We start from the raw sequence: 24,529 nt of genomic DNA on the forward strand, positions 1-24,529 counted from the left end.
GGCTCTCCCACACTAGAGGCCTTCAAGAGGCAGCTGGACAACCCTCTGTCAGGGATGCTTTAGGGTGGATTCCTGCATTGAGCAGCGGGCTGGACTCGATGGCCTTGTAGGCCCCTTCCAACTCTGCTGTTCTATGATTCTATGACAACAGACTGAACAAACTCTTTTTGAAGCTACACTGTACGTGCATTGTATACGTACAAATATTCTGAAAGAACTTTATTATTATTATTATTATTTATTTATTTATATAGCACCATCGATGTACATGGTTCTGTACAGATAACACAGTAAATAGCAAGACCCTGCCGCATAGGCTTACAATCTAATAAAGTAGTAGTAAGCAATAAGGAGGGAGAGAGAATGCAAACAGGCACAGGGAAGTGTGAACAGGCACCGGGTAGGGTGAAGCTAACAGTATAGAGTCAGAACAAACTCAAAGTTTAAAAGCTATAGGGAAAAGAAAAGTTTTTAGCTGTGTTTTAAAAGCTGTGATTGAGTTGGTGGTTCTCAAGTGTTCTGGAAGAGCGTTCCAGGCATGAGGGGCAGCAGAGGAAAATGGACGAAGCCGAGCAAGGGAAGTAGAGGCCCTTGGGCAGGTGAGAAACATGGCATCAGAGGAGCGAAGAGCACGAGCGGGGCAATAGTGTGAGATGAGAGAGGAGAGATAGGCAGGAGCTAGACCGTGAAAAGCTTTGAAGGTCGACAGGAGAAGTTTATATTGGATTCTGGAGTGAATTGGGAGCCATGTGGTCTCCTTTTATTAATGGAGTGAAGGAAGGGAGATTACCATAAAGATTTGGCAAGGGGAGCAGCTGACGAAGTAAGTGACAGAAAAACTCTACCATTTCAGCATCACAAAACAGACATTTCCCCCATAATTTTCATGGGCATTCTTAAGAACAAAAGAAAATAAGGACACTAGAAGAGCCCAGCTGGATCAGACCAAGGGTCCATTTAGGCTAACACTCTGTTCACACAGTGGCCAACCAGCCATCGGCCAGGGATGAACAAGCAGGACCTGGTGCAACAGCACCCTCCCACCCATGTTCCCCATCAACTGGTGCACACAAGCTTACTGCCTCTGAAGGTAGCACATAGCCATCAGGACTAGTAACCAACGATGGACTTCTTCTCCTGGAATCTATCCAACTGCTTTATAAAGCTATCCATCTTGTGGTAGCGAATTCCAGAGGTTAACTCTGTGCTGTGCGAAAACGTCCGTCCTTTTATTTGTCCTGAATCTCTCACTAATCGGCTTCATGGGATGATGACCCTTTTGGGTTCTAGTATTATGGGAGAGATGGAGAAAAATGTCTCCCTATCCACATCCTCCATACCAGCCATAATTTTGAGTCATGATAGAGGTGTACTGGACCAGGCAGTCCTGCAAAGTGTGAAACTTCCAAAGGAAAATGGGGGGGGGGCACCTGTTTTCCCACCCCCTTCATGGCTTCAATATTTCTGGAGATCTCTAGTCAGAATTAGTGAGAACTCTAAAGCAGTGGTCCCCAACCTTTTTGGCACCATGGACTGGTTTGGTGGAAGACAATTTTTCCAGGGACCGGGGGGGTGGGGGGTTGAGGGGATTGTTTTGGGAAGCCCCCACCCCCACCCCAGCATCCTGGCTTCGCTTCGGCTGGGGTGGGCGGGCGGCTTTGGAACGGCGTGCCCGGAAGTCGTCCTGGCTTCACTTCGGCTAGGCAGGCGAGATGGCGCCCCACACCCAGGTACACTGGGGTGGGGGTGGGGGTGGGTGGGAGAAAGCAGCTCACCTGCGTGGCCCGGTTCCTTTTGAGCAGGGGTTGGGGACCCCTGCTCTAAAGGAGCGATCTCAGGTGTGAAAGAGTGTGAATGTGAAACACTGTGGATTGTCTCTTTAGCGTACTGACTGGTTCTTCTGACTGAAACCAGGATTGGATTCACTGCCCCACTGCCATGAGAGGCACCAGCCTCCACTGCCTGGTGGCCAGCCCCCGGCCCCATAACGCTGCTCAACAGTGCTTTTTGTGTTTGCATGATCTATTAACTCAAAACCTTGCACAGGGAATATCCAAGTGATCTTTTCAACAACCCGTCTTATTATCCCATTTTATGACCACCATCTTGCAGCACAGGGTGGACAGGGCTGGTGCCAGGCTATTTTGCGCCCCAGGCAAGGCGAGCTACTTGTACACACACACACACACACACACACATCCAAATTGTGCAGAAGTCCGAACGTGTGCGCCGAGTGGAGAGCTGGGACTGGCTCATTTCGATTTGGGACCGAGCTGTCTGGAATTCACCGGGACTTACTTCCGTGCGAACGCAACCTGCTATGCAGCCTGGCGTCCGGATCCCCTTCGCATATTTCCTCAGGGGAATAAGGCTTCCGAGTAAGGAGGCATAGGTGGATCGGGCCGCACTGGTGCCTCCCAGTGCAATGCTTTCTCGGAGGCAAATCCCGTTGATCCATGCGCGCAGGATCGGGAAGCAGGAGAGTAGGGATGTGCTCCGCTTCTCTTCGGTTCAGAGAAGCAGGAGCGAGGCGGCCTAACTCGCCTCTGGAAAAGGCGGAGGCGAAGAGAGTCAGGGGGGCTGCGGATCGAGGTGAAGAGGATTGCCTCAATCCGGAGCTTCGCCTGCAGGTAAGTGGGGGGGAGGGGGACTAATTTGTCGCTGCCGGCGCCGCCATCCATGCGGTGGCAGCGCCAGGTAAGGGAGCAGGGAGGAGGGACGCTTACCTTCCTCCATCGCGGGCTTCAATTGAGGCCCTGGTTGAAGGCGGAAGTGAAGGCCGAGGCCTCTTCCGGCTTCAACCGGGGCCTCAATTGAAGCCCGTGATGGAGGAAGGTAAGGGGGCGGGGTGGCTGGCTGGCTTATCTTGCGCTGCTGCCGCTGCCGCCGTCCATATAGTTACGGCGGCGAAGCCGGATCTCGCTCCGCGGAGCGGGAGACGGGCAGAGCGGCGCGAAGAGGATTTTCCGGATCGGGCCACGAAGCGGATTGGGGGGTCTGTGCACACCCCTACAGGAGAGTTTGCCTTGCGAGGAGTCCACAAGTCCCTAGCTTTCCTGGGGGAAGGGAGAGGGAGTCCTGCTTGCCCGCCTGCCTGGACATTGCGGCCTGTTTGAGGAGAGAGGCGAGGCGACCCGGTGCCCTTTCCTCGGGAATAAGGCAGAGGCTGGCTTGAGCCAGGTTCGAGCTCGCCACGTGCTTTTTCTTCTTCTGGCGGCGGCCTCCCGGCTCTGGGAGGGTGGCTTCCGGGCGGCTAGAGCGGGGCTTCCAGGAGGAAGTCCGAACGTGGAGCGCCCCCCCCCCAGTGTCCCTGGCTTCACTTCAGCTGGGCGGGCGCGGGGCGCCATCTTGCCCACCCAGGCCCAGCTGAATCCTCGGGCCGGGCTGGGCCAGCTCACAGCCAACAATGCGCATGAGTGCTGTGCTGCGCCCCTCTTAGCTTGGCACTCTAGGCAGCCAACTGAGTGGCCTCTATGGTAGCACCGGCCCTGAGGGTGGACATGCATGTGTGAGAAAAGCAGCTGGCCTCAGTTTCCCTGCCATATTCCTGGCAGGAGCAAGATTTGAAGCGAGCCCTTTCCATTAGGAACCTATTGAACTGAAATGGATCACAGACTGTCCTTCTTGCACGTAATGAATTACCGTGTGAACCCTCGTGTTTTCCATCCCCTCCCCGCAACACCCATGTATATGGGCATACCTGCAAAGTGGAGCGTAACACTTTATGCGTCTGCAGAAATGGATGCTCGCCCGTGAATGCTTGAGCCATAATAAACCAGTTAGAATGCAATTCTACGCATGCTAAACGGAGAAAGGCCGTACAACTGCCACTATTCCTAAATGTGCGTAGGATTGCACCCTTCATCTTTTGGGAGCTGCTTTGATGGTTTTGCTGCGACTCGTTAACACCCTGGGAGTCGTATGAGCCTACGAAGCTGCCTACTTCAGACCATTGGGCCGTTTAGCCCAGCCTTGTCTAGGCCAGCCTTCGCCATCCTGGTGCCCACCAGATGTCCTGGACTGCAATTGTTCATGAGCTTGTAGTCCATCACCTTGGAGGTCACCAGGTTGGGGAAGACTGCTCTCTTCTGACAGCCAGTGGTCTCAGGAAGGTTCTGCACTCAAAGGAGCACCACTGAGCTGTGGCCCCTTCCTCGGGTGATCACACACACACACACACAGCACACCATCACCCAGCGCACATGTTCCTGGGCCTACCCTTGGCACAAAGAACAGGTTGCAGAGCGAAGCTGGGTGCGCATGAAATGTGGCGTCCTGCTGCCTGCGTTTCTTGCTCCGATTAGCCATCCCTTATCGTCTGTGTCTCTCTACGGTCCCCCGCGGGGACATGTCAAAGGCCATTCCTTCCAGTGGCTGTGATCCGCAGAGGGCGCACCTTACCCCATGCACGGCCACTGAAGGCCCCCCTACCGAACCCTCCCCCTCTTCCTCCCCCCTCTCTCCTCCTGCACTCATTTTCTACTCTTTCTAGGTCACGCTTCGCAATCCGCCAAGGGCACAGAGGAACCGTAGGAGGGGCAGCTGTCTGTCTTTGAATGTTCAGTGTGTCTGAACGCATCAGCCGGAGAACGAGCTGAAAAGCGTGCGATGTGGCAGATCAGCTGGCAACACCTCCCCCCTGGGGCTCCCCCAAGTCCGGCACTAGACACAAAGGACCATCCCTGGGGGGTGGGGGCAAGCCACGCAAGAGCTGTGGACGAGCAGCATGGGCAAGTGGGTTTTCCACGAAGCCTGAGCGCATCATGCTTGGCTGCGAAATCTAGGGTTGCCCCTTCCCTGCTGAATTTCTTGGCAGCCCCCTCCCCACCTCCCTGTAATTGGTTCCCAGGTGCACTGAAGGCACATGTGCTTCGCTCTTTCCCTGCCCTCTGATCTCCCTGCTGCCGGGGCAAAAGGACAGGAAGGGAAATTCCCCAGGTGAGTGTAAACAGGAAGTTGTGCAATCAGGTTACCTGAGCTCTCAGGTCAGCTGGTAAGTTTAACACACGCCTGCACAGAAACCAGCAGGCTATTACTGGGGAGAGGAACGCTCCTGCCTGCTGCTCTCCGAAATTTATTGGGAACAGGTAAAAAATGCCAGCAGTTTCTCTCTTTCTCCCTTTCTCTCTGATCAGACGGTTTATAGATTTCTCTTAGAAGCGATAATCTGGGGAGCGGAAGACCACAAGAGCAAGGCGTCCTTTCCAGCTGTACTTCTTCTTCTTTTTTTTTTTTTTACAGATCTTAGTAGCACAAGGCTGTTACTTTCCAACCCGCAGCGCCCAGTACAGCTTCAGCTGTGGTGTTGCAGGCAGACATTCAACAGGTCGAGCACCTACCCCTCGAGGCTCAAGGGGTTTTAGCAGAGTTGCTCAGGGGTAGTAGAGAGTATGCTTTGCAGGTCAGTCCCAGTTTTGATCTCCAGTTAAAAGAGATCTTAGGTGATAGCCCTGGGATGTGGAAAGATCTTGGCTTGAGACCCTGGAGAGGAGTTGCCAGTCGGAAAAGGCGACTGAGCTGGTTGGACTAATATTCAGGCTTGATATAAGCCCATGTCTGTCCTTCTTTTTCGTCACTTTCAGCTTGTCACAGCAGGGAGCCCAGTGGGCGGATCTCAAAAAACCCAACTTGGCTGACTTTGGAAGCACTGGAGACGGTGTTATTGAGGACTAGTGACATGCTTTGACATGTAAGGCGTGGTGGTATTTAAAAGTATGAAGTGAGTTTTCTAAATGGTGAGGAATTATACTTTGTCGTGACAAAAGTTGCAGAATTCCTTAGCCTGGACCTCCCAAAACTGTTCCTTCCCTCAGTAAATCCGGGGTTCAAATCATTGCCTGAGAGATACTGGGGTGTGTGCAGTTCTTTGCCTTTTGCCTGGACCCTGTTGACTTTTGTTGGCTTTTTCCAACATAGATCTTGTATGCTTCTGAAAAATGGGAGGTGGAGCAGATACTTTCTGAGAGAGGGCGGAATTGCTGCTTCTTTTTCACCCTGTAAATTGGCTCACTCTTTAGAAGTTGCCGGGCTGGGGGAGGGGGGATGATTTATACAAGTGTTTTCTTTTAAATTTGCTAAATAACCCTGTTGTTATCTGAACTCTGTGGAGCGCGAAGGCTGTAATCCTAAACTTTTAGCAAGGAAGCCTCAATGGACGCCGTGGGCCTTGCTTCTCGGTCAGGAGGTGTGGGGTTGCATTGTGAATTGCTTACGGAGATGGGGCAGCCAAATGGAGGGTTTACGCATGCAGTTTTCTCGAAGAGGGCGAGACCAGCCGGACACGGTGCCAGGCTATTTTGCGCCCTAGGCAAGGTGAGCTACTTTCACCCCCCGCCCCGCAAAATGCCAACTTTGATTTTAAAGAACATATGTTTCCTGGAAAAAATAAGAAGCACAAAACTTGAAATGGCTAAATTTATTTTAAAGTGCCCAGCGCCCCTCTTAGCTTGGCGCTCTAGGCGGCCGCCTGAGTGGCCTCTATGGTAGCACCGGCCCTGAGAAGAGAAGGGGAGAGCAGAGCATGTGCAAACAGCTGGCGCAGACAGGCAAATCCCGGACGATGTTTATAGATGCACCTCGAAAGAATTGCATTTGGAATGTTGTCTCCCTTGCTTTTGCATAAATAAACGCGCAGGGTTGTGTTTCGCAATACATGCATCTGTCTCACACACACTCACAAAAGTCCCTGATGTGGACGTGATCGGGACTGCCGGGTCTCCTGAGATGCAGTGGGTGAAGACGGGGAGCTTAAGGGGGGGGAGCCTAGCAGACCAGAGGATGGAGTTTGATGGGACCTAGATGGCAGAGGATTCACCGGGGGCGGGGGTCAAGAGGAGAGCTTGCTTGTGTCTGGAGCCTTAGGATGGAGGCTAAGGGGGCAGAGCAAACGGCAAAAGAGCCACGCAGAAAATAGCCTCCCCGCCACTTTGAACCTGCCCCCTTCCCCTGAGATTTTACTCCTTCCCCTACAAACCCAGAGGCGTAGGCTAAGCGGAAACCGGTAACAGGCAGGGCCAATATTTTTGGTCTTCTTTAGGGCTGAAACATCAAATATTGTCATCTTTCCCCCACCTATTTCAGCCTTTCCCAACCCGATGCCCTCTGTATGTGTTGGACTGCAACTCCCATAATCCCCAGCCAGCTGCCTGCGCTGTGTTGGCCAACTCATCTGGAGAGCACCGGGTTGGGGGGTAGCTGTTCTTTGGCTGTAGTCAAACATGATCAGATATTCCCTGAAGCCAAGAGTGCCCTGATGGAAGGGAAGAGCTGTATTCAAGTGTCCCCTCCCGAAGTTGTAGCAGTGTCTATGGCTTCAAACTCTGCCGTATCTCGTGGTCCCTGGGATACTCTCTGTAGGACCACAGGATTCAGTGGATGCTGGTGGCTCTGAAGTCAGTGGAGTGGTGAATCCTGTCCGGGTTTACGTCTCTAACGAAGCTATCCGGGGTGTTTTGCACCTTGGTTTGATGACAACCTTCCTTTTGAATGGCATCATTCTGATATCAAAGACGGGAGTGGGAGTGCCTTCCTCCCTGCCCTACAATGTATGGGGGTCAACTCACCCCCATACATTTAGATGCCTCTGGCAGGCTCACAAGCACGCCATGAAAACACGGCCGCCCACATTTGTTTGCCTCCAGCATCTTGTCTGTAGAGGTAGACAGCTTCTGGATATGGATGCTCCATCATGACTAACATCCTTTGATATCCCCCCTGAACACGTCCTCACTGAATTTCTCTAATCCCTTTGAAAAATCATCTAAGCTACAATCCCTTTGGGGCAGTTAATTTGCTCGGATCTCCTCTTTTCAGAACCACACTCTTACCCCCTACACACATGACATTCCAAACTGCAAAAATACACACACACACACACACACACACACACACGCCATCAGGATCAGAAGGGAGCACTTAGAACCAAGCAGATGGATTTTATTTATTACATTTTTTTAATACCGCCCAATAGCCGAAGCTCTCTGGATGCAGAAAGCAGCACGTGTTACTGATTAACAAGCTTTGTTTTGAAGGCCGACAATTTCCTGGCACAAGATTCAAACGACTTCTCTCTGTTTGCACAAGCAGAGCAGGAATAGGAGGACACTGGTGGCAGGCAATTTAGGAAGTGTTCAACGGCACTGAAGGCCAAAGAACTCATTTTTGCCAGTCAAATGTGGTGGGATTTTGTTCTCTTTTTTTTTCTGGGCAAATTCACCTCCTGGGGATACTTTCATAGTTATCTCCCACAATTGCAGACACCTTGGAAAAGGTGGGTTGGGATGCATGGGGTGTAGTCAGAAGGGCTTTAGTGGTGAAGATTTGAAGGGTGGTTTTTTAAAATTATTTATTTAGTATCTTTGTAATCTGCCCAATAGCTAATCTTCTCTGGGCAGATTTTTGTTGTTTACTCGTTCAGTCGCTTCCGACTCTTCGTGACTTCATGGACCAGCCCACGCCAGAGCTTTCTGTCGGCCGTCACCACCCCCAGCTCCCCCAAGGTCAAGTCTGTCACCTCCAGAATATCATCCCTCCATCTTGCCCTTGGTCGGCCCCTCTTCCTATTGCCTTCCACTTTCCCTAGCATCATCATCTTCTCCAGGGTGTCCTGTCTTCTCATTATGTGGCCAAAGTACTTCAGTTTTGCCTTTAATACCATTCCCTCAAGTGAGCAGTCTGGCTTCATTCCCTGGCGTATGGACTGGTTTGATCTTCTTGCAGTCCACGACACTCTCAGAATTTTCCTCCAACACCACTTACAGCCAGTTAAAATAAATAAATTAAAATGCCATTTTAAAATGCAGTTTAAAATATATATATAAAGTACAATACAAATATTGAAAAGGGAAAAAAACCCCATAATGCATAACAATAAACAGGATATAGGACAATTTGAGGGCTTTGCTGGCAGGATATGGGTGATGCTTTATAGCTACTAGCTGAAGGACCTTAATCATTATTATTATTAGGGTCCTTGACTGGCAAAATGCTTTGCCTTCATCCTCACAGCTCTGAGAAAGATTCTTGTGACCATTTAGAGGCAGGAATTGAATTGATTTTTTTTCTTTTTTAATTGGCACCCAGAGTTGTAATACCATAATTTAAGGGCAGAACTGGACAAGATTATCCTTTAAAGAGTAAAAAGAGCTGTCGAGTGAGGCTCAGGTGTGTTTGTGAATCTTTTCCCCATACGCTGATTTCATCAGCCTGGAGAAGAGGAGATTGAGGGGAGACATGAGAGCACTCTTCAAATACTTAAAAGGTTGTCACACAAAGGAGGGCCAGGATCTCTTCTTGATCCTCCCAGAGTGCAGGACACGGAATAACGGGCTCAAGTTACAGGAAGCCAGATTCCGGCTGGACATCAGGAAAAACTTCCTGACTGTTAGAGCAGTGTGACGGTGGAACCAGTGACCTAGGGAGGTTGTGGGCTCTCCCACACTAGAGGCCTTCAAGAGGCAGCTGGACAACCATCTGTCAGGGATGCTTTAGGGTGGATTTCTGCATTGAGCAGGGGGTTGGACTCGATGGCCTTGTAGGCCCCTTCCAACTCTGCTATTCTATGATTCTATGATCATCCGAAATGCCCCTCCTTCCAAAATTGTCAGAATGGGCAAAACGTATTTTTTCTTTCATGGAACCTTTTCTATCATTCTGTCTTCTTAATTCAGGACCCTCGACCAGCTTCTGAGTTAAATGTCCCTGTCCCAGTTTATTTTCACAACAACCTTGTAAGGTAGGGCCTGGCTGAGAAACGGGGCCGAGGGATTTCACGGCTGAGCAGGGTTTCGAACAGAACACGCCAGTCGAGGTTCAAAACCACCTATTTATTCATAAGTATGATTATACTGCCCTTTAATCATATTACCAGGTTTGCACCACACAGATTTATTTCCAATTCAGTGTTCAGCCAGGGATTTGTGGCTGGGATTAAGAAGCCAGAAGTTTTACCTGAGTAATCAATATTTATTTATTACCTTTTGATCCCACACTTGTTTCAATGAACTCTGGGCACGGTACGCTGTTCTCTCCCCCTCACTTCCCATCCCCTGATCTTTCCTCACAACAACCCTGTGAGGTGGACACAGCTGAGAGAGGGTAACTGGCCCAAAGTCAGTCCGTAAACTTCATGGCTGAGTGAGACTTTGAGAAATGAACAGAAGGGGAAGCAGTAGGGCTGTGCACCACCACCCTGAACCGGTTTGGGGCCCGATCCGGACCTTCCGGATCAGGCCTGAACCGGTTTGGGTCGATCCAACCCTCCCCCGATCCACTCCAGAACCGGATCCGGGCGGCGGGTGGCGGAGGTAGGTAAGTGGGGAACGGGGGACAAAATGGGGGCTGAATAGGTCCCCCTCCTCCCTTACCTGGCTTCGCCGTCCGCTGCCGCATGGACCGCGGCAGCGGCGTGCGCTGGTGCCAGGTAGGCCCCTTCCCCCTTTACCTGGCTCTGTCGCCGCACGGATTGTGGTGGTGGAGCCAGGTAAGCCCCCCTCCCCCCAACTTACCTGTGTCCATTGTGGCCCAGGCGGCAGCTTCAACTAAGGCCCAGGCCTCAAGGCGGAAACAGGCCACGGCCGGAGCTTCGGAATGGTCCGAATTGGTTCGGACCGTTCCGAACCGCTTCGTGCTGATCCGGACCTCCCCCGATCCGCTTCGGAACCGGGCTTCAGAGGTCCGGATCAGCCCGCTCCACTTCGGATTCGGGGATCCGAAACGGAGCGGAGCACAGCCCTAGAAAGCACCAACGGCAGGAAAGAAATAACAGTGGCGGTTGGTGGAAGGGCGTGGGGCGATGAACTCTCAAGGGTGCACAAAAATAAAAGATTTTATTGGCCCAATGCGTTTTGAAATCCGCTTCTTTAGGGGCACTTCACACAGAACAATGAACATCTTATATAATATAATCCTGTTAATCCAAATGTGCAGTATAATTATAAGGGTGGAACAAATATTAAAATATCCATAAAAAAGCAAAACGACAAGGCATGTCTTCAAAAGCTTTTGCATCACTGGGGCTTACCTGTGTCCCTTCATTTCTGCAACACCCAAATCTCCCCTCTAAACTGCTTTCCTGCCCCAGTTTCCTGCTTCTGGCCTTCCCATTCCTTTGGAGTATTCCCTCCTTCCCTCAGCCCGCCCATCTCCTTCCCTGGATCGACTGTCCCACTTTCTGAGGCCCAGGATTCTTCTACTAACTTCCCTTTCGAGACCTTCTGCCTTTTCCCTGGGATCAGAGCAGTTCAGCCAACAGCAGAGAGAGCCCTGTGTCCGACTTGCTCCTGACGTCAAGGAAGCTGAGCTTATCATGGCTGGGGGCGTCATGGTCGTCCCTATGGCAAGTTACATATCCTTAGCTTGGCTTACTGCCTATTACACCAGTTGCTGGGGAACATGGGTGCTGTTGCACCATTTCATAGAATCACAGAATCTTAGAATAGCAGAGTTGGAAGGGGCCTACAAGGCCATTGAGTCCAACCCCCTGCTCAATGCAGGAATCCACCCTAAAGCATCCCTGACAGAGGGTTGTCCAGCTGCCTCTTGAAGGCCTCCAGTGTGGGAGAGCCCACAACCTCCCAAGGTAACTAATTTCATTGTCGTACTGCTCTAACAGCCAGGAAGTTTTTCCTGATGTCCAGCTGGAATCTGGCTTCCTTTAACTTGAGCCTGTTCTATTCCGTGTCCTGCACTCTGGGAGGATCGAGAAGAGATCCTGGCCCTCCTCTGTGTGACAATCTTTTAAGTATTTGAAGAGGGCTCTCATGTCTCCCCTCCATCTTCTCTTCTCCAGGCTAAACAGGCCCAGTTCTTTCAGTCTCTCTTCATAGGGCTTTGTTTCCAGACCCCTGATCATCCTGGTTGCCCTCCTCTGAACACGCTCCAGCTTGTCTGCATCCTTCTTGAATTGTGGAGCCCAGAACTGGACACAATACTCTAGATTTCTTGCTTGTGGGCAGCTGGTTGGACACTGTGTGAGCAGAGTGCTGGTCTAGAAGGACCCTTTGTCTGATCCAGCTCTTCTGATGCTCTTACGTACTCTCAATCAGGTTGGACTCACAATAGGGGCTTTGTGGGACTGGAACACCCACAATGAATCATGCTGAAGGGGGGGGGGGGAAGGGACTCTCCAGAGATCAGCCCTCTGTGCTTTTAAGCTTGTGGGAATGCCATTGTGTGTGTGAGTTAATCACACATCGATTGTGAAAGGAAGTGGGATTCATTGTCCTCCTCTGCTATCAGCTGTGAATCATGGCCAGTTGCCCCTGGATCTCGATGCAGATATGAAAAGGCCCAGTTATTCTCCGTGGCTGTAGCTGCGTGCGGAGGTGATGCTGGTTCGACACATATTCTGCATACCTGGGATGGGCATGTTGAGGCCCTCCAGATGTTTTGGCCTACAGGTCCCATGAGCCCCAACCAACATAGTGGACAGCCAACATTTTTATTAATGATTTGGACGAGGAGGTGCAGGGAACGCTGATCAAATTTGCAGATGACACAAAATTGGGTGGGATAGCTAATACCCTGGAAGACAGAAACAAACTTCAAAGTGATCTTGATAGACTTTGATAGACTTGATAGACTGATGGACTGAAAACAACAGAATGAAATTTAATAGGGATAAATGCCAAGTTCTACATTTAGGAAATAGAAACCAAATGCACAGTTACAAGATGAGGGATACTTGGCTCAGCAATGCTACGAACAAGAGGGATCTTGGAATTGTTGTAGATCATAGGCTGAATATGAGCCAGCAGTGCGATGTGGCTGCAAGAAAGACAAATGCTATTTTGGGCTGCATTAATAGAAGTATAGCTTCCAAATCGCGCGAGGTACTGGTTCCTCTCTATTCAGCCCTGGTTAGGCCTCATCTAGAGTATTGCGTCCAGTTCTGGGCTCCACAATTCAAGAAGGACGCAGACAAGCTGGAGCGTGTTCAGAAGAGGGCAACCAGGATGATCAGGGGTCTGGAAACAAAGCCCTATGAAGAGAGACTGAAAGAACTGGGCATGTTTAGCCTGGAGAAGAGAAGATGGAGGGGAGACATGAGAGCACTCTTCAAATACTTAAAAGGTTGTCACACAGAGGAGGGCCACGATCTCTTCTCGATCCTCCCAGAGTGCAAGACACGGAATAACGGGCTCAAGTTAAAGGAAGCCAGATTCCAGCTGGACATCAGGAAAAACTTCCTGACTGTTAGAGCAGTACGACAATCGAATCAGTTACCTAGGGAGGTTGTGGGCTCTCCCACACTAGAGGTCTTCAAGAGTCAGCTGGACAAGCATCTGTCAGGGATGCTTTAGGGTGGATTCCTGCATTGAGCAGGGGGTTGGACTCGATGGCCTTGTAGGCCCCTTCCAACTCTGCTATTCTATGACAGTGAGGGATCATGGGAGCTGTAGGCCAAAACATCTGGATGGGCACAAGTTATACTAACACTGAACTTTTCTTTATGTGGACAATTGTCTCCATCACGACAGAGATCACTGCAGGTTTAAGGAAATTTCTAGATTTGCAGAAGAAATATACTATACAGTATATGGCCATTCATCCCCCCTACCGCCCCTGTACACACCTGAATGAGGACTGAACATGCTCAGGGGCTATGGGATGCTGACTTACTGTTTGGGGATGTGGGAAATCAGTGGGAAAGGGCAATGGAATAGAGTATTGTGAAAAAGGGCCTGGCTGGCTGGCTGGCACACAACAGACGCACTTCACACTGCAGTATTTTGTTGCAGGTCCCAATGGTAGCTTCCTAACCGTAGGGGGTTTCTTTTTATAATTGATGTTTTGGTGTTCACCTTGAGCCTTTGGGTTAGGGTGGCCTATGAATATAAATAAATGTTTAGGCCTGCTTCTCAAGTTGCCTTGCTCTCGATGCTCATCAGACATTCTCCTCCCAGACCTGCCCTCCAGGAAGGCCATCTACATAGCTCTCTTAGGAGCGTTCCCCGCTTTTTCTTCCTGTCTCCTCCTTGCCTTCAGGAATGCCTCGCATGGTATGTTTGCAGAGGCTGAGACCAGAGGGACAGGAACTGGGTGTAAAGATCTAATCTACTGAGGCACAGGAGGAGAGTTGGTAATTATCCACTCCAAGACACCTCTAAACTTTCTGCACGTTCGGTTGCTTTGGGTGTGGCCAATTTCCTCCTCCTCCTCCTCCTCCCCCCACCTTTTTGTGTGCAAGCACTGTGTCTTCGGATCGGGTGAGCCGAGCTGCTAAAATAAATCCTGACGTTATGGGATGATTAAAACAACATACCATTTAAATACAGACCTGGGGTTTAGAAAAGGCATGACCACACAAACAGAGGTTGGTTCAGAACCCAGAATTAAGTTACTAGTTCTCATTGTTAAAGAGGGGAATCTCAGGCTTTCTGCCAAATGTTTTTATTCCACAATCATGTCCATACATGCTGTGTTAACTCATCCAGAAACACACACCAATGGCATTTCCCCCGGTACAGATTGGTCAGCCCACTTTAGTCAGAAAAACTGGGGTGCCAAGAAGCGCCCCTCAAAAAGATAGATGGTTGAAAGGATGCCAGCATTGACACTTAAGTGGTCCATATGGCTTGATATTGTCCATTTTGGCTTGCACAATTTCTCCAAAAGGGGTTCCCCCAACTTCCTGTCCTTTTAACTGGAGATGTATAGGCTTGGACTTGGTGCAAACTTGTGCTTTCTTACAGGAAAACCCAGAGACTGGCAGACAAGAGGTGACCATCAGTCAGGCTTGGCTGCTTCTGGGGTGGCTTTGGTGCAGAAAACCTGCACTGGGGTGTGTGTGTGTGTGTGTGTGTGGTGTGTGTGTGTGTGTGAGAGAGAGAGAGAGAGAGAGAGAGATGGGGGAGGGAGAGAGGGAGGGAGGGAGGGAGGGAGGGACAGACACCCATCTTTGCCCCAAAAGGGACACCCACACTAAAAAAGAAAAGAAAAAAGATATTGCAGAGCTGGAAAAAGTGCAGAAAAGGGCAACTAAAATGATCAAGGGGCTGGAACATCTCCCCTATGAGGGAAGGCTACAACAGCTGGGATTGTGTAGGAGAAAAGGAGGGTAAGGACAGATGTGATAGAGGTGCACAAAATTATGGCTGGTGTAGAGAAAGTGGATGGATAGGGAGACATTTTTCTCCCCCTCGCAAAATACTAGAACCCAAAGGGGTCATCCCATAAAGCTGACTGGTGGGAGATCCAGGACTAATAAAAGGAAGGGCTTCTTCACGCGGCATAGAGTTAAACTATGGAACTCACTACCACAAGATGTAGTGATGGCCGCTGATTTGGATGGCTCTAAAAGGGGGTCAAACAAATTCTTGGAGGAGAAGGCTATCAATGGCTTAGTCCTGATGGCTTTATGCTACCTCCAGTATCAGAGTCAATAAGCCTATACAGACCAGTTGCTGGCAAACATGGGCAGGAGGGTGGTATTGCACCTATTATGGGTTTCCTGTGGGCAGCTGGTTGGCCACTGTGTGAACAGAATGCTGGACTGGATAGGCCCTTAGTCTGATCCAGCATGGTTCTTCTTATGTTCTTATGCCATCCAAAGATGGTTGAAAACTCTTTCTGAAGACTTACCTTTAAGAAGAAATAGTGTTAATAGTGAAACGTCTGGTTCCATTCTGAGCTGAACGTGCATCTGGCTGTTCTGTGCTAAGGCTAAGGACAGGATCCATGATGTGGGATGCCCCTGGGTCAGATCTGGTTAGGCCTCATCTAGAGTATTGTCCAGTTCTGGGCACCACACTTCAAGAAGGATGCAGACAAGCTGGAACGTGTTCAGAGGAGGGCAACGAGGATGATCAGGGGTCTGGAAACAAAGCCCTATGAAGAGAGACTGAAAGAACTGGGCATGTTTAGCCTGGAGAAGAGAAGATGGAGGGGAGACATGATAGCACTCTTCAAATACTTAAAAGGTTGTCACAGAGAGGATGGCCACGATCTCTTCTCGATCCTCCCAGAGTGCAGGACACGGAATAACGGGCTCAAGTTACAGGAAGCCAGATTCGAGCTGGACATCAGGAAAAACTTCCTGACTGTTAGAGCAGTACGACAATGGAACCAGTTACCTAGGGAGGTTGTGGGCTCTCCCACACTAGAGGCCTTTGAGAGGCAGCTGGACAACCCTCTGTCAGGGACGCTTCAAGGTGGATTCCTGCATTGAGCAGGGGGTTGGACTCCATGGCCTTGTAGGCCCCTTCCAACTCTACCATTCTATGATTCTGTGATCTCAAGTATGGACTCTCAGGGGACTTTGAGCAAGACCCTGTGGTTTTAGCCGCAGCTTTTCCCACTCCTCATCTTCTGTATGGAGATGGGAATAATATTGTCTTGTCTTGCGGGGGTGGGGGGGGCGTTGTAACAGCAGGATGTAGGTGAAAATGCTTTGGGCGCTTAAGGAAAAGTGCAATACGCCTCCATTTCCCCTCCTCCACAGCTGTGACCAAACTCCAGCATGTGTGGCTTCACTTTCACTGTCTATTCCACACTCCGCTTGTCTCTCCGTTCCTTCCTCCTACTGTCTTTCCCCGTGGCTAATTTAGACAGGGAGCACCTTGTGGGCGGGGACCTGTCTATTTCCCTATACGAAACTCTTTAAAGTACCACCTGTGTGGCTGGTGCTACATTAATAAATAATTGCAACACCCATACGATATATTCCCAAAGGGCGACTCCCATATCCAAGTGACAGGCTGCATTTGCTTGGGAGGCAGAGGGAGCGCCGTGGGTTCGCCGATGCAAGAATCCCCCCACATTCTCCCCTGCAAATGCCACCTTTTGAACTTCCGGGTGAACTGAAAGACAATTGTTTGGAGTCCCGTGTTTTTATGGCTGGCATAAGGTGTAGTTCCGCCTTCATTTCCCTGTGTGGTAGCCATGGCGTATCTTGACATAAGAGAAGCCGTCTTTGATCAGGCTGAACAGAAAAGTCAGATAGCGTCTCATAGCTGCGTGTCATAAAAATATATATAACAACCCACACTCTGCAGAAAGCCTGCGGTGTCGAGCCAGACTAAATTTCCTGTTGAATCAACAAAGCACTTTGCGCATGCTCGAGTTGCTTTATGCCTGCGTAACAACTGAATGGATAGAAAGCTGGCACGCCCAGCAAGAGGCAGAGTTTGCACTTTGGCTAAGGTGGACTCTCCGTTGCAACGTAAAAATTCCCTTCTATCAAAATGAAAGTGTGTTTGGAACGTAGAACGTGTCTCTGTTGAGATTTGGGCCATGACACCTGTTTGTTCCAGTATCCTCTATGTTCTACCTGGCGGGCGGAGAGCAGGGAAGGCTCATGAGTTCTAATTTAAAGAGGGCAGCCCTGTACCTATGAAGAGAGACTGAAGGAAATGGGCATGTTTAGCCTGGAAAAGAGAAGATTGAGGGGAGACATGATAGCACTCTTCAAATACTTAAAAGGTTGTCACACAGAGGAGGGCCACGATCTCTTCTCGATCCTCCCAGAGTGCAGGACACGGAATAACGGGCTCAAGTTAAAGGAAGCCAGATTCCAGCTGGACATCAGGAAAAACTTCCTGACTGTTAGAGCAGTACGACAATGGAACCAGTGACCTAGGGAGGTTGTGGGCTCTCCCACACTAGAGGCCTTTAAGAGGCAGCTGGACAACCATCTGTCAGGGATGCTTTAGGGTGGATTCCTGCATTGAGCAGGAGGTTGGACTCGATGGCCTTGTAGGCCCCTTCGAAGTCTACTATTCTATGATTCTATGATCTGCAGGGCCGTCAAAGGACAGGCCTTTATTGACAAGCATTCTCTGTTTGAAGGGTTGTCCCAGTCCAAATTAAAGTTAAAGAGCCGTGATGACAGAGAAGAGCTAGGCCTTGAAGCAGGCCCACAAGTCCATCTTCCCCCTCTATTATTATTATTATTATTATTATTATTATTATTATTATTATTATTATTCTGCTCTTTTCCCTGTACTGGGACTCAAGGCGGTTTACAAGATTAAAACATGTACAATTAAAACATATAAATATAAATTACAAAAGTTAAAATAGAATTAAACCTACAGTAACATTAAAAACATGTTAATTTTTTTTTTAAAAAAAACTGTAACAGGTTAAAAAGGCGGTGGGGACCCAATGCATTAAGACAGGTCCAGTATAGTTTCAAAGGCCTGCTGAAACAAAAAAGTTTTTGCCTGCCTCCGAAACTGTAGCACAGAGGGAGCCAGCCTAGCCTCCCTGGGAAGGGAGTTCCAGAGCCTTGGAGCAGCCACCAAGAAGGCCCTTCCCCGTGTACCCATCAGGCGTTGCTGGGATGTTGGTGGGTCTGAGAGAAAGGCCTCCCCAGAAGATCTCAGAGCACGGGCAGGCTCATATGGGGAAATATGAGATATGGGAGATAACCTGGACCTGAGCCAGTGCCATCGAGGGCTTCATAGGTGATAACCAGCACTTTGAATTGTGCCCGGAAGCAGACGGGTGAGATGCAGTGTAAATTATAGTCGTTATTTCTAAATTTGTAGCTATATGTATTAATTAGCCTATCCAGATTTGAGGCAAGTCTATGTCCTCTTTTAGGAATAGGCCATAATCTGTGCAAACCTGTTTCTTGTGGATGAAAATAGGTGGAACATCTTGTACATATTATACACTATGGTCATTAATATAATGTGCTGGGGGGGGGGGAACAATATTTAGGTCAGATTTTAGCGATATATTTGCAGGGAGGTCTGTCCATGAAACTGTATCTGCTTTGCGGGCAAGAGAGAAAGCTTAACTACAAAGACTGGGTGTTTTTGATCTTCAGTAACTGATGTTAGGGGGAAATTATTAAAAAGAGAACGTTGGGCCTTGTCAAGGAGATTCAGAACGAGTTCATGAGTGATTTTATATAATGTTATGCAGGTTTGTGTACATTTTTACTTATTTTAAACTGGATGTACAGAATTTTATTTCGTATGATTTGGCTTTGAGTTAATTTTATTTATGTAAATATGTTAGTTTTATACTGACGCCTAGTATTTTTTGTTAAATGTTCATTTTGTGACGGTCAGAGGACTACATAAAACCAGACAAATCTGAAGTGGTACCGTCCAATCCTGTAGGATTGAAATTCAGGGTGGCCACTTACAAATTGGCAAAAACAAGAAAGAGAACACACGTGTAGAGGTGTGTAAAATTATGCATGGTGTGGAAAATGTGGATAGGGAGACATTTTTCTCCCTCTCTCAAAATACTACAACCCAGTGGGGTCATGATTGTTGGGAGTTTCAGGACAGATAAAAGGATGGACTCGTTCACAAAACGTGGAGTTAAACTATGGAACTCGCTGCCACAAGATGTAGTGATGGCCACCAATTTGGATGGCTTTAAAAAGCGGTTGGATAAACTCCTGGAGGAGAAGGCTATCAAGGGCTACTGGTTGTGATGGTTGTGTGCTACTTCCAGTATCAGAGGCAGTAAGTCTATATGTACCAGTTGCTGGGGAACATGGGTGGGAGGGTGCTGTTGCCCATGTGTCCTGCTTGTAGGTCCCTGGTTGGCAAGTGGTTGGCCACTGCGTGAACTGCATTAGATGGACCCTTGGTCTGACCCAGCAGGGCTCTTACGTTCTTACATTTGCATAAAATATGTCTAGGCTAATTTATATGAATAATGCAAATTTAGCCAAATTTAGTCTATCTCGACGTAGTGTGGAATGCTGTGACCAGGAGTCCTGTGTGCCTTGGGTCCAGGTGATAACTGTTGATGGGGGTGGGTGGGTCACAGTTCTTACGGTTCTTTATCTTTAAACTGAACCAGACTTTTAAACCGAGGATGCCTCAAAATAGTGGACTATCTCTTCAGATAGAGAACTGTCTTTTGTAAAAGAAGAAGCATTGGGCATCCCTATACACCATAGGGTGCCCATGCTATAATGCTGCTCTCAAGCGCCACCGGGACATTCTTCTACCAATGGGCAAATGATAACAAAAGCTGTGTAAGCTCCCATGTTTCTGTAGAAATGCGTGTTTCAGCTTTCTGGGAAGAGCAACCTACATGTAAGCAGGGCCAGTGCCAGACTATTTTGCGCCCCAGGCAAGGCGAGCTACTTGCACACACCCCCAAATTGCGCAGAAGTCTGAACGTGTGTGCCGAGCGGAGAGCTGGGACTGGCTCACTTCGATTTGGGACCGAGCCGTCTGGAATTCACCGGGACTTACTTCCGTGTCAACGCGACCCGCTATGCAGCCTGGCGTCCCGTTCCCCTCTGCACGTTTACTCGGGCGAATAAGGCTTCCGAGTAAGTAGGCATAGGCGGATCGGGCCGCACTGGTGCCTCCCGGTGCAACGCTTTCTCGGATGCAAGTCCCGTTGATCCAGGCGCGCAGGATCGAGAAGCAGGAGAGTTTGCCTTGTGAGGAATCCACAAGTCCCTAGCTTTCCTGGGGGAAGGGAGAGGGAGTCCGGCTTGCCCGCCTGCCTGGACATCGCGGCCTGTTTGAGGAGAGAGGAGAGGCGACCTGGTGCCCTTTCCTCGGGAGTAAGGCAGAGGCTGGCTTGGGCCAGGTTCGAGCTCGCCACGTGCTTTTTCTTCTTCTGGCAGCGGCCTCCCGGCTCTGGGAGGGTGGCTTCCGGGTGGCTAGAGGGGCTCTGGGAGGGCGGCTTCCAGGCGGAAATCCAAACGTGGAGCTGCCCCCCCACCCCAGCGTCCCTGGCTTCACTTCGGCTGGGTGGGCGCAGGGCGCCATCTCGCCCGCCCAAGCCCAGCTGAATCCTCGGGCCGGGCTGGGCCGGCTCACAGCCAACAAAGCGTGTGAGTGCTGTTCTGCGCGGCGCCCCTCTTAGCTTGGCGCTCTAGGCGACCACCTGAGTGGCCTCTATGGTAGCACCGGCCCTGCCTGTAAGTTTGAAAGCATATATTGACAATGCTTTCAAATGTTGTGAGTTGTCAGAAACCAGAGGGAGACAGGCTGATTCCAATCAAGGGTTGTGAGAATGGTCGAAACTGGATTCCAGTAGCGTGACCTTGGGATTGCTTCCATAGGCAACTTTACTGTTGGGGCTTGGAAGATCCTGACCCGCCTACGTGTTTCTTCCAGAGCCCCAAGGGCAGGCGGGTTCCACCCTCCCGGTGCTGCAAACACCCCATTGATGACACTTCTGCATTCTTTTCCTGTTGCAATCTTCTGACTCCATCCGAGGCTGAAAGGAGACGTGGATTTAACCTCTTCCTTGGCAGGAGCTGACGCGTTTTAGTATGAGTCGTAGTACAGTCTCTTCTAACCTGGTGCCCCGCAGATGTGTTGGACTGCAACTCCCATCTTCCCCAGCCATTGGCCATGCTGGATGGGGATTGCAATTCAGCACAACTGCAGGGCACCAGGTTGGGGCAGGCTGGTGTAGTAGATAGAGGGGATATATCCTTTCTTTTGGATTCGGAGGGATCTTTTCCACTGCCCCTCCCTTGCGACTTGTCTGATGCCTGTGCGCTCATTCATCAAGCATGCAAAGAGCAGTACGGGGAATCAGTGTTTCCACCACCTCCGAGATTACTTATTAAGAAAACAAACAAAACATAACAAATCCACTCATACTATTATTACCTACGCCTAAGGAATATAGTCACTTTATTAAGCAATTTTTATATAATCCAATTTTTAATACCCCCTCTCTTACAAAGCATTCAGGCTAGCACATACGCCACCACCCTTTTTTAAAAAAAATATTCACAACAGCCCTGTGAGGTAGCTTGGGCAGAGGGAATGTGATTGGCCCAAGGTCACCCAGGCCGTAGCTAGACCTAAGGTTTATCCCTGGATCGTCCAGGGGTCAAACTTGTCCATCTAGGTGACACACAGGGGATCCAGTGCTCAGGCAGGGGCGAACCCTGGATGATCCCAGGATAAACTTTAGGTCTGGCTGTGGCCCCAGTGATCTTTTATGGCTGAGAGGGAGACTGGAACACAGATCTCTACAATATAAGACCAGTGAAGGCTGGTGGCTCTGATATCATGGGGTGGTGAATCCGCTCCGGGTTTTAGTGAGAACCAGTCAGAACTCTAAAGGAGCTCTCCAAGGGGTGGTAGCTTCTTTAGAATCATAGAATAGCAGAGTTGGAAGGGGCCTACAAGGCCATCAAGTCCAACCTCCTGCTCAATGCAGGAATCCACCCTAAAGCATCCCTGACAGATGGTTTTCCAGCTGCCTCTTGAAGGCCTCCAGTGTGGGAGAGCCCACAACCTCCCTAGGTCACTGGTTCCATTGTCGTACTGCTCTAACAGTCAGGAAGTTTTTCCTGATGTCCAGCTGGAATCTGGCTTAACTTGAGCCCGTTATTCCGTGTCCTGCATTCTGGGAGGATCGAGAAGAGATCCTGGCCCTCCTCTGTGTGACAACCTTTTAAGTATTTGAAGAGTGCTCTCATGTCTCCCCCTCAATCTTCTCTTCTCCAGGCTAAACATGCCCAGTTCCTTCAGTCTCTCTTCATAGGGCTTTATTTCCAGACCCCTGATCATCCTGGTTGCCCTCCTCTGAACACGCTCCAGTTTGTCTGCGTCCTGCTTGAATTGTGGAGCCCAGAACTGGACACAATACTCTAGATGAGGCCTACCCAGGGCTGAATAGAGAGGAACCAGTATCTCATGCGATTTGGGAGCTATATTTCTATTAATGCAGCCCAAAATAGCATTGGCCTTTCTTGCAGCCATATTGCACTGTTGGCTCATATTCAGCTTGTGATTCACAACAATTCCAAGATCCTTCTCGTTTGTAGTATTTAGTGTTCTGACTGGTTCTGACTGAAACCCAGAGTGGATTCACCGCCCCGCTGGCTTCGGAGCCACCAGTCCATTATCCAAGGCCCACATTCTAGCCTCTAGAATGGCACTTTGCCTTGAGAGCGTGCCTGGATCCAACCGCTGAGGCCTATATAATGCCAGGCAGCTTTCTATCAGCTGTTCCTTCCTCTCCAGGCCTTTTGCATTGTGCTTTAATTGTCATTCATCTTGCATTTCCATTGCTGTGAGTCCATTTCGAGAAAAGAGGGATAACTATATAACAAAACAAACACTTACTGTTTACACGTTTCTTCTACTCTTCAAGCCGCCTATTACGTGACTCTCTGAAATCTTTTCCAGATGAGATTCTCTGGCTCTCGACAGGAGCAGCTGATCCGCCCCCACCTCCATGGTAGCCCATCCACGTTGCCTTTTAAAAATGATATTTATGTATTTATTGAATTGATATCCCACCTTTCTACCCAAATGAGCCTCGTGTGGCGCAGAGCGGTAAAGCAGCAGTTTCTGCAGCTGAAACTCTCCCCATGGCCTGAGTTCGATCCCAGTGGAAGCTGAGTTCAGGCAGCCGGCTCGGGTTGACTCAGCCTTCCATCCTCCCGAGGTCGGTAAAAGGAATACCCAGTTAGCTGGGGGACAGGTAATAACGGCTGGGGAAGGCAACGGCAAACCACCCCGCTATAAGGCCTGCCAAGAAAATGTCAGTGAAAGCTGGTGTCCCTCCAAGAGTCAGTAATGACTCAGTGCTTGCACTAGAGCAGAGTAGTCCAGATGTGTTGGACTACAACTCCCAGAATGCCCCAGCCAGCTGGCTGAGGCATTCTGGGAGATGCAGTCCAACACATCTGGAGCGCCCCAGGTTGAGGAAGGCTGCACTAGAGGTTCCTTTCCTTTCCTTTCTACCCAAAACATGGCATTCAAGGTGACGAACAATAAAATCCAGGTAAAAAAACCCCAAATCTTAATTAAAACAGAACATAAAAACAAATAAATGGGAAACGCAACAATAAAAGAAATAAACAGTGCCAACCAATTAAAACTCCCTTCAGCACAGGTCAACTTATGTGCAAAAGGCCTGCCTGAGTTACCTGATAACTTGTGGTGGGGTGGCGGCAGGTAATCCTGAGTTAGGATGCCTTTGCCTGGCTTCTGGTGACCAATCCAAGGTAGCCTTCCGCCTGGGAACACCCCAGCCTCGACACCAGAGCGAGGTCAGACAGCAGAAGAGCCGTGGTCATCTCGCTCCAGCGTAAAAAGTTGGGGTAAGTCCAGGACTTTTCTGCTGCACGTCTTCGGCTCGTTGCCCCAGAGTGGTTCCGAATCGGTGGCTGTGTCGTATAACCAACGCAGCGCCGATTCGCAGGCCACTGTGGGGCGAAGGTGACTTTTGGACAGCCCTCAAGCTATATTGCCTCTGTTTCTAGGCTCTCTCCACCTTGCCTTTCCTGTTTCTTCCTTCCTCTTCAGCTTTTTCCTCCACTTCTTTTGTTTTCCAACAGGTTTTCTTCCCTAGCTCTTCTGCAAAAGGGGGATTAGGCAATTTCATGGCTATTAGCTGTGACAGCTAAAGGGAACTTCCATGAAGAGGGGCAGTGTACCTCCAAGTATCAGATGTGGGGGGAGTGGGGATAAGTACTGACAAGGAACCATTCAAGTTAAAGGAAGCTAGATTCCAGCTGGACATCAGGAAAAACCTCCTGATTGTTAGAGCAGTACGACAATGGAATCAGTTACCTAGGGAGGTTGTGGGCTCTCCCACACTAGAGGCCTTCAAGAGGGAGCTG

At 49.7% G+C, this 24,529-nt stretch overlaps 1 protein-coding gene across 1 annotated transcript in view; it reads left to right on the plus strand.

The window, feature by feature from the left end:
* The first annotated feature begins 5,056 nt into the window (after positions 1-5,056).
* The window catches only part of FAM110A (family with sequence similarity 110 member A), a 35,227-nt gene continuing 15,754 nt past the window's right edge, over positions 5,057-24,529 (plus strand). The window contains exon 1 of the mRNA XM_063147420.1: positions 5,057-5,087. The gene's annotated coding sequence lies outside the window, so the exon portion shown is untranslated. The remainder of the gene's footprint in view (positions 5,088-24,529) is intronic.

This window comes from Elgaria multicarinata, chromosome 1 (assembly GCF_023053635.1).
Source record: "Elgaria multicarinata webbii isolate HBS135686 ecotype San Diego chromosome 1, rElgMul1.1.pri, whole genome shotgun sequence".
In the NCBI taxonomy this organism is placed as follows: Eukaryota; Metazoa; Chordata; class Lepidosauria; order Squamata; family Anguidae; genus Elgaria; species Elgaria multicarinata.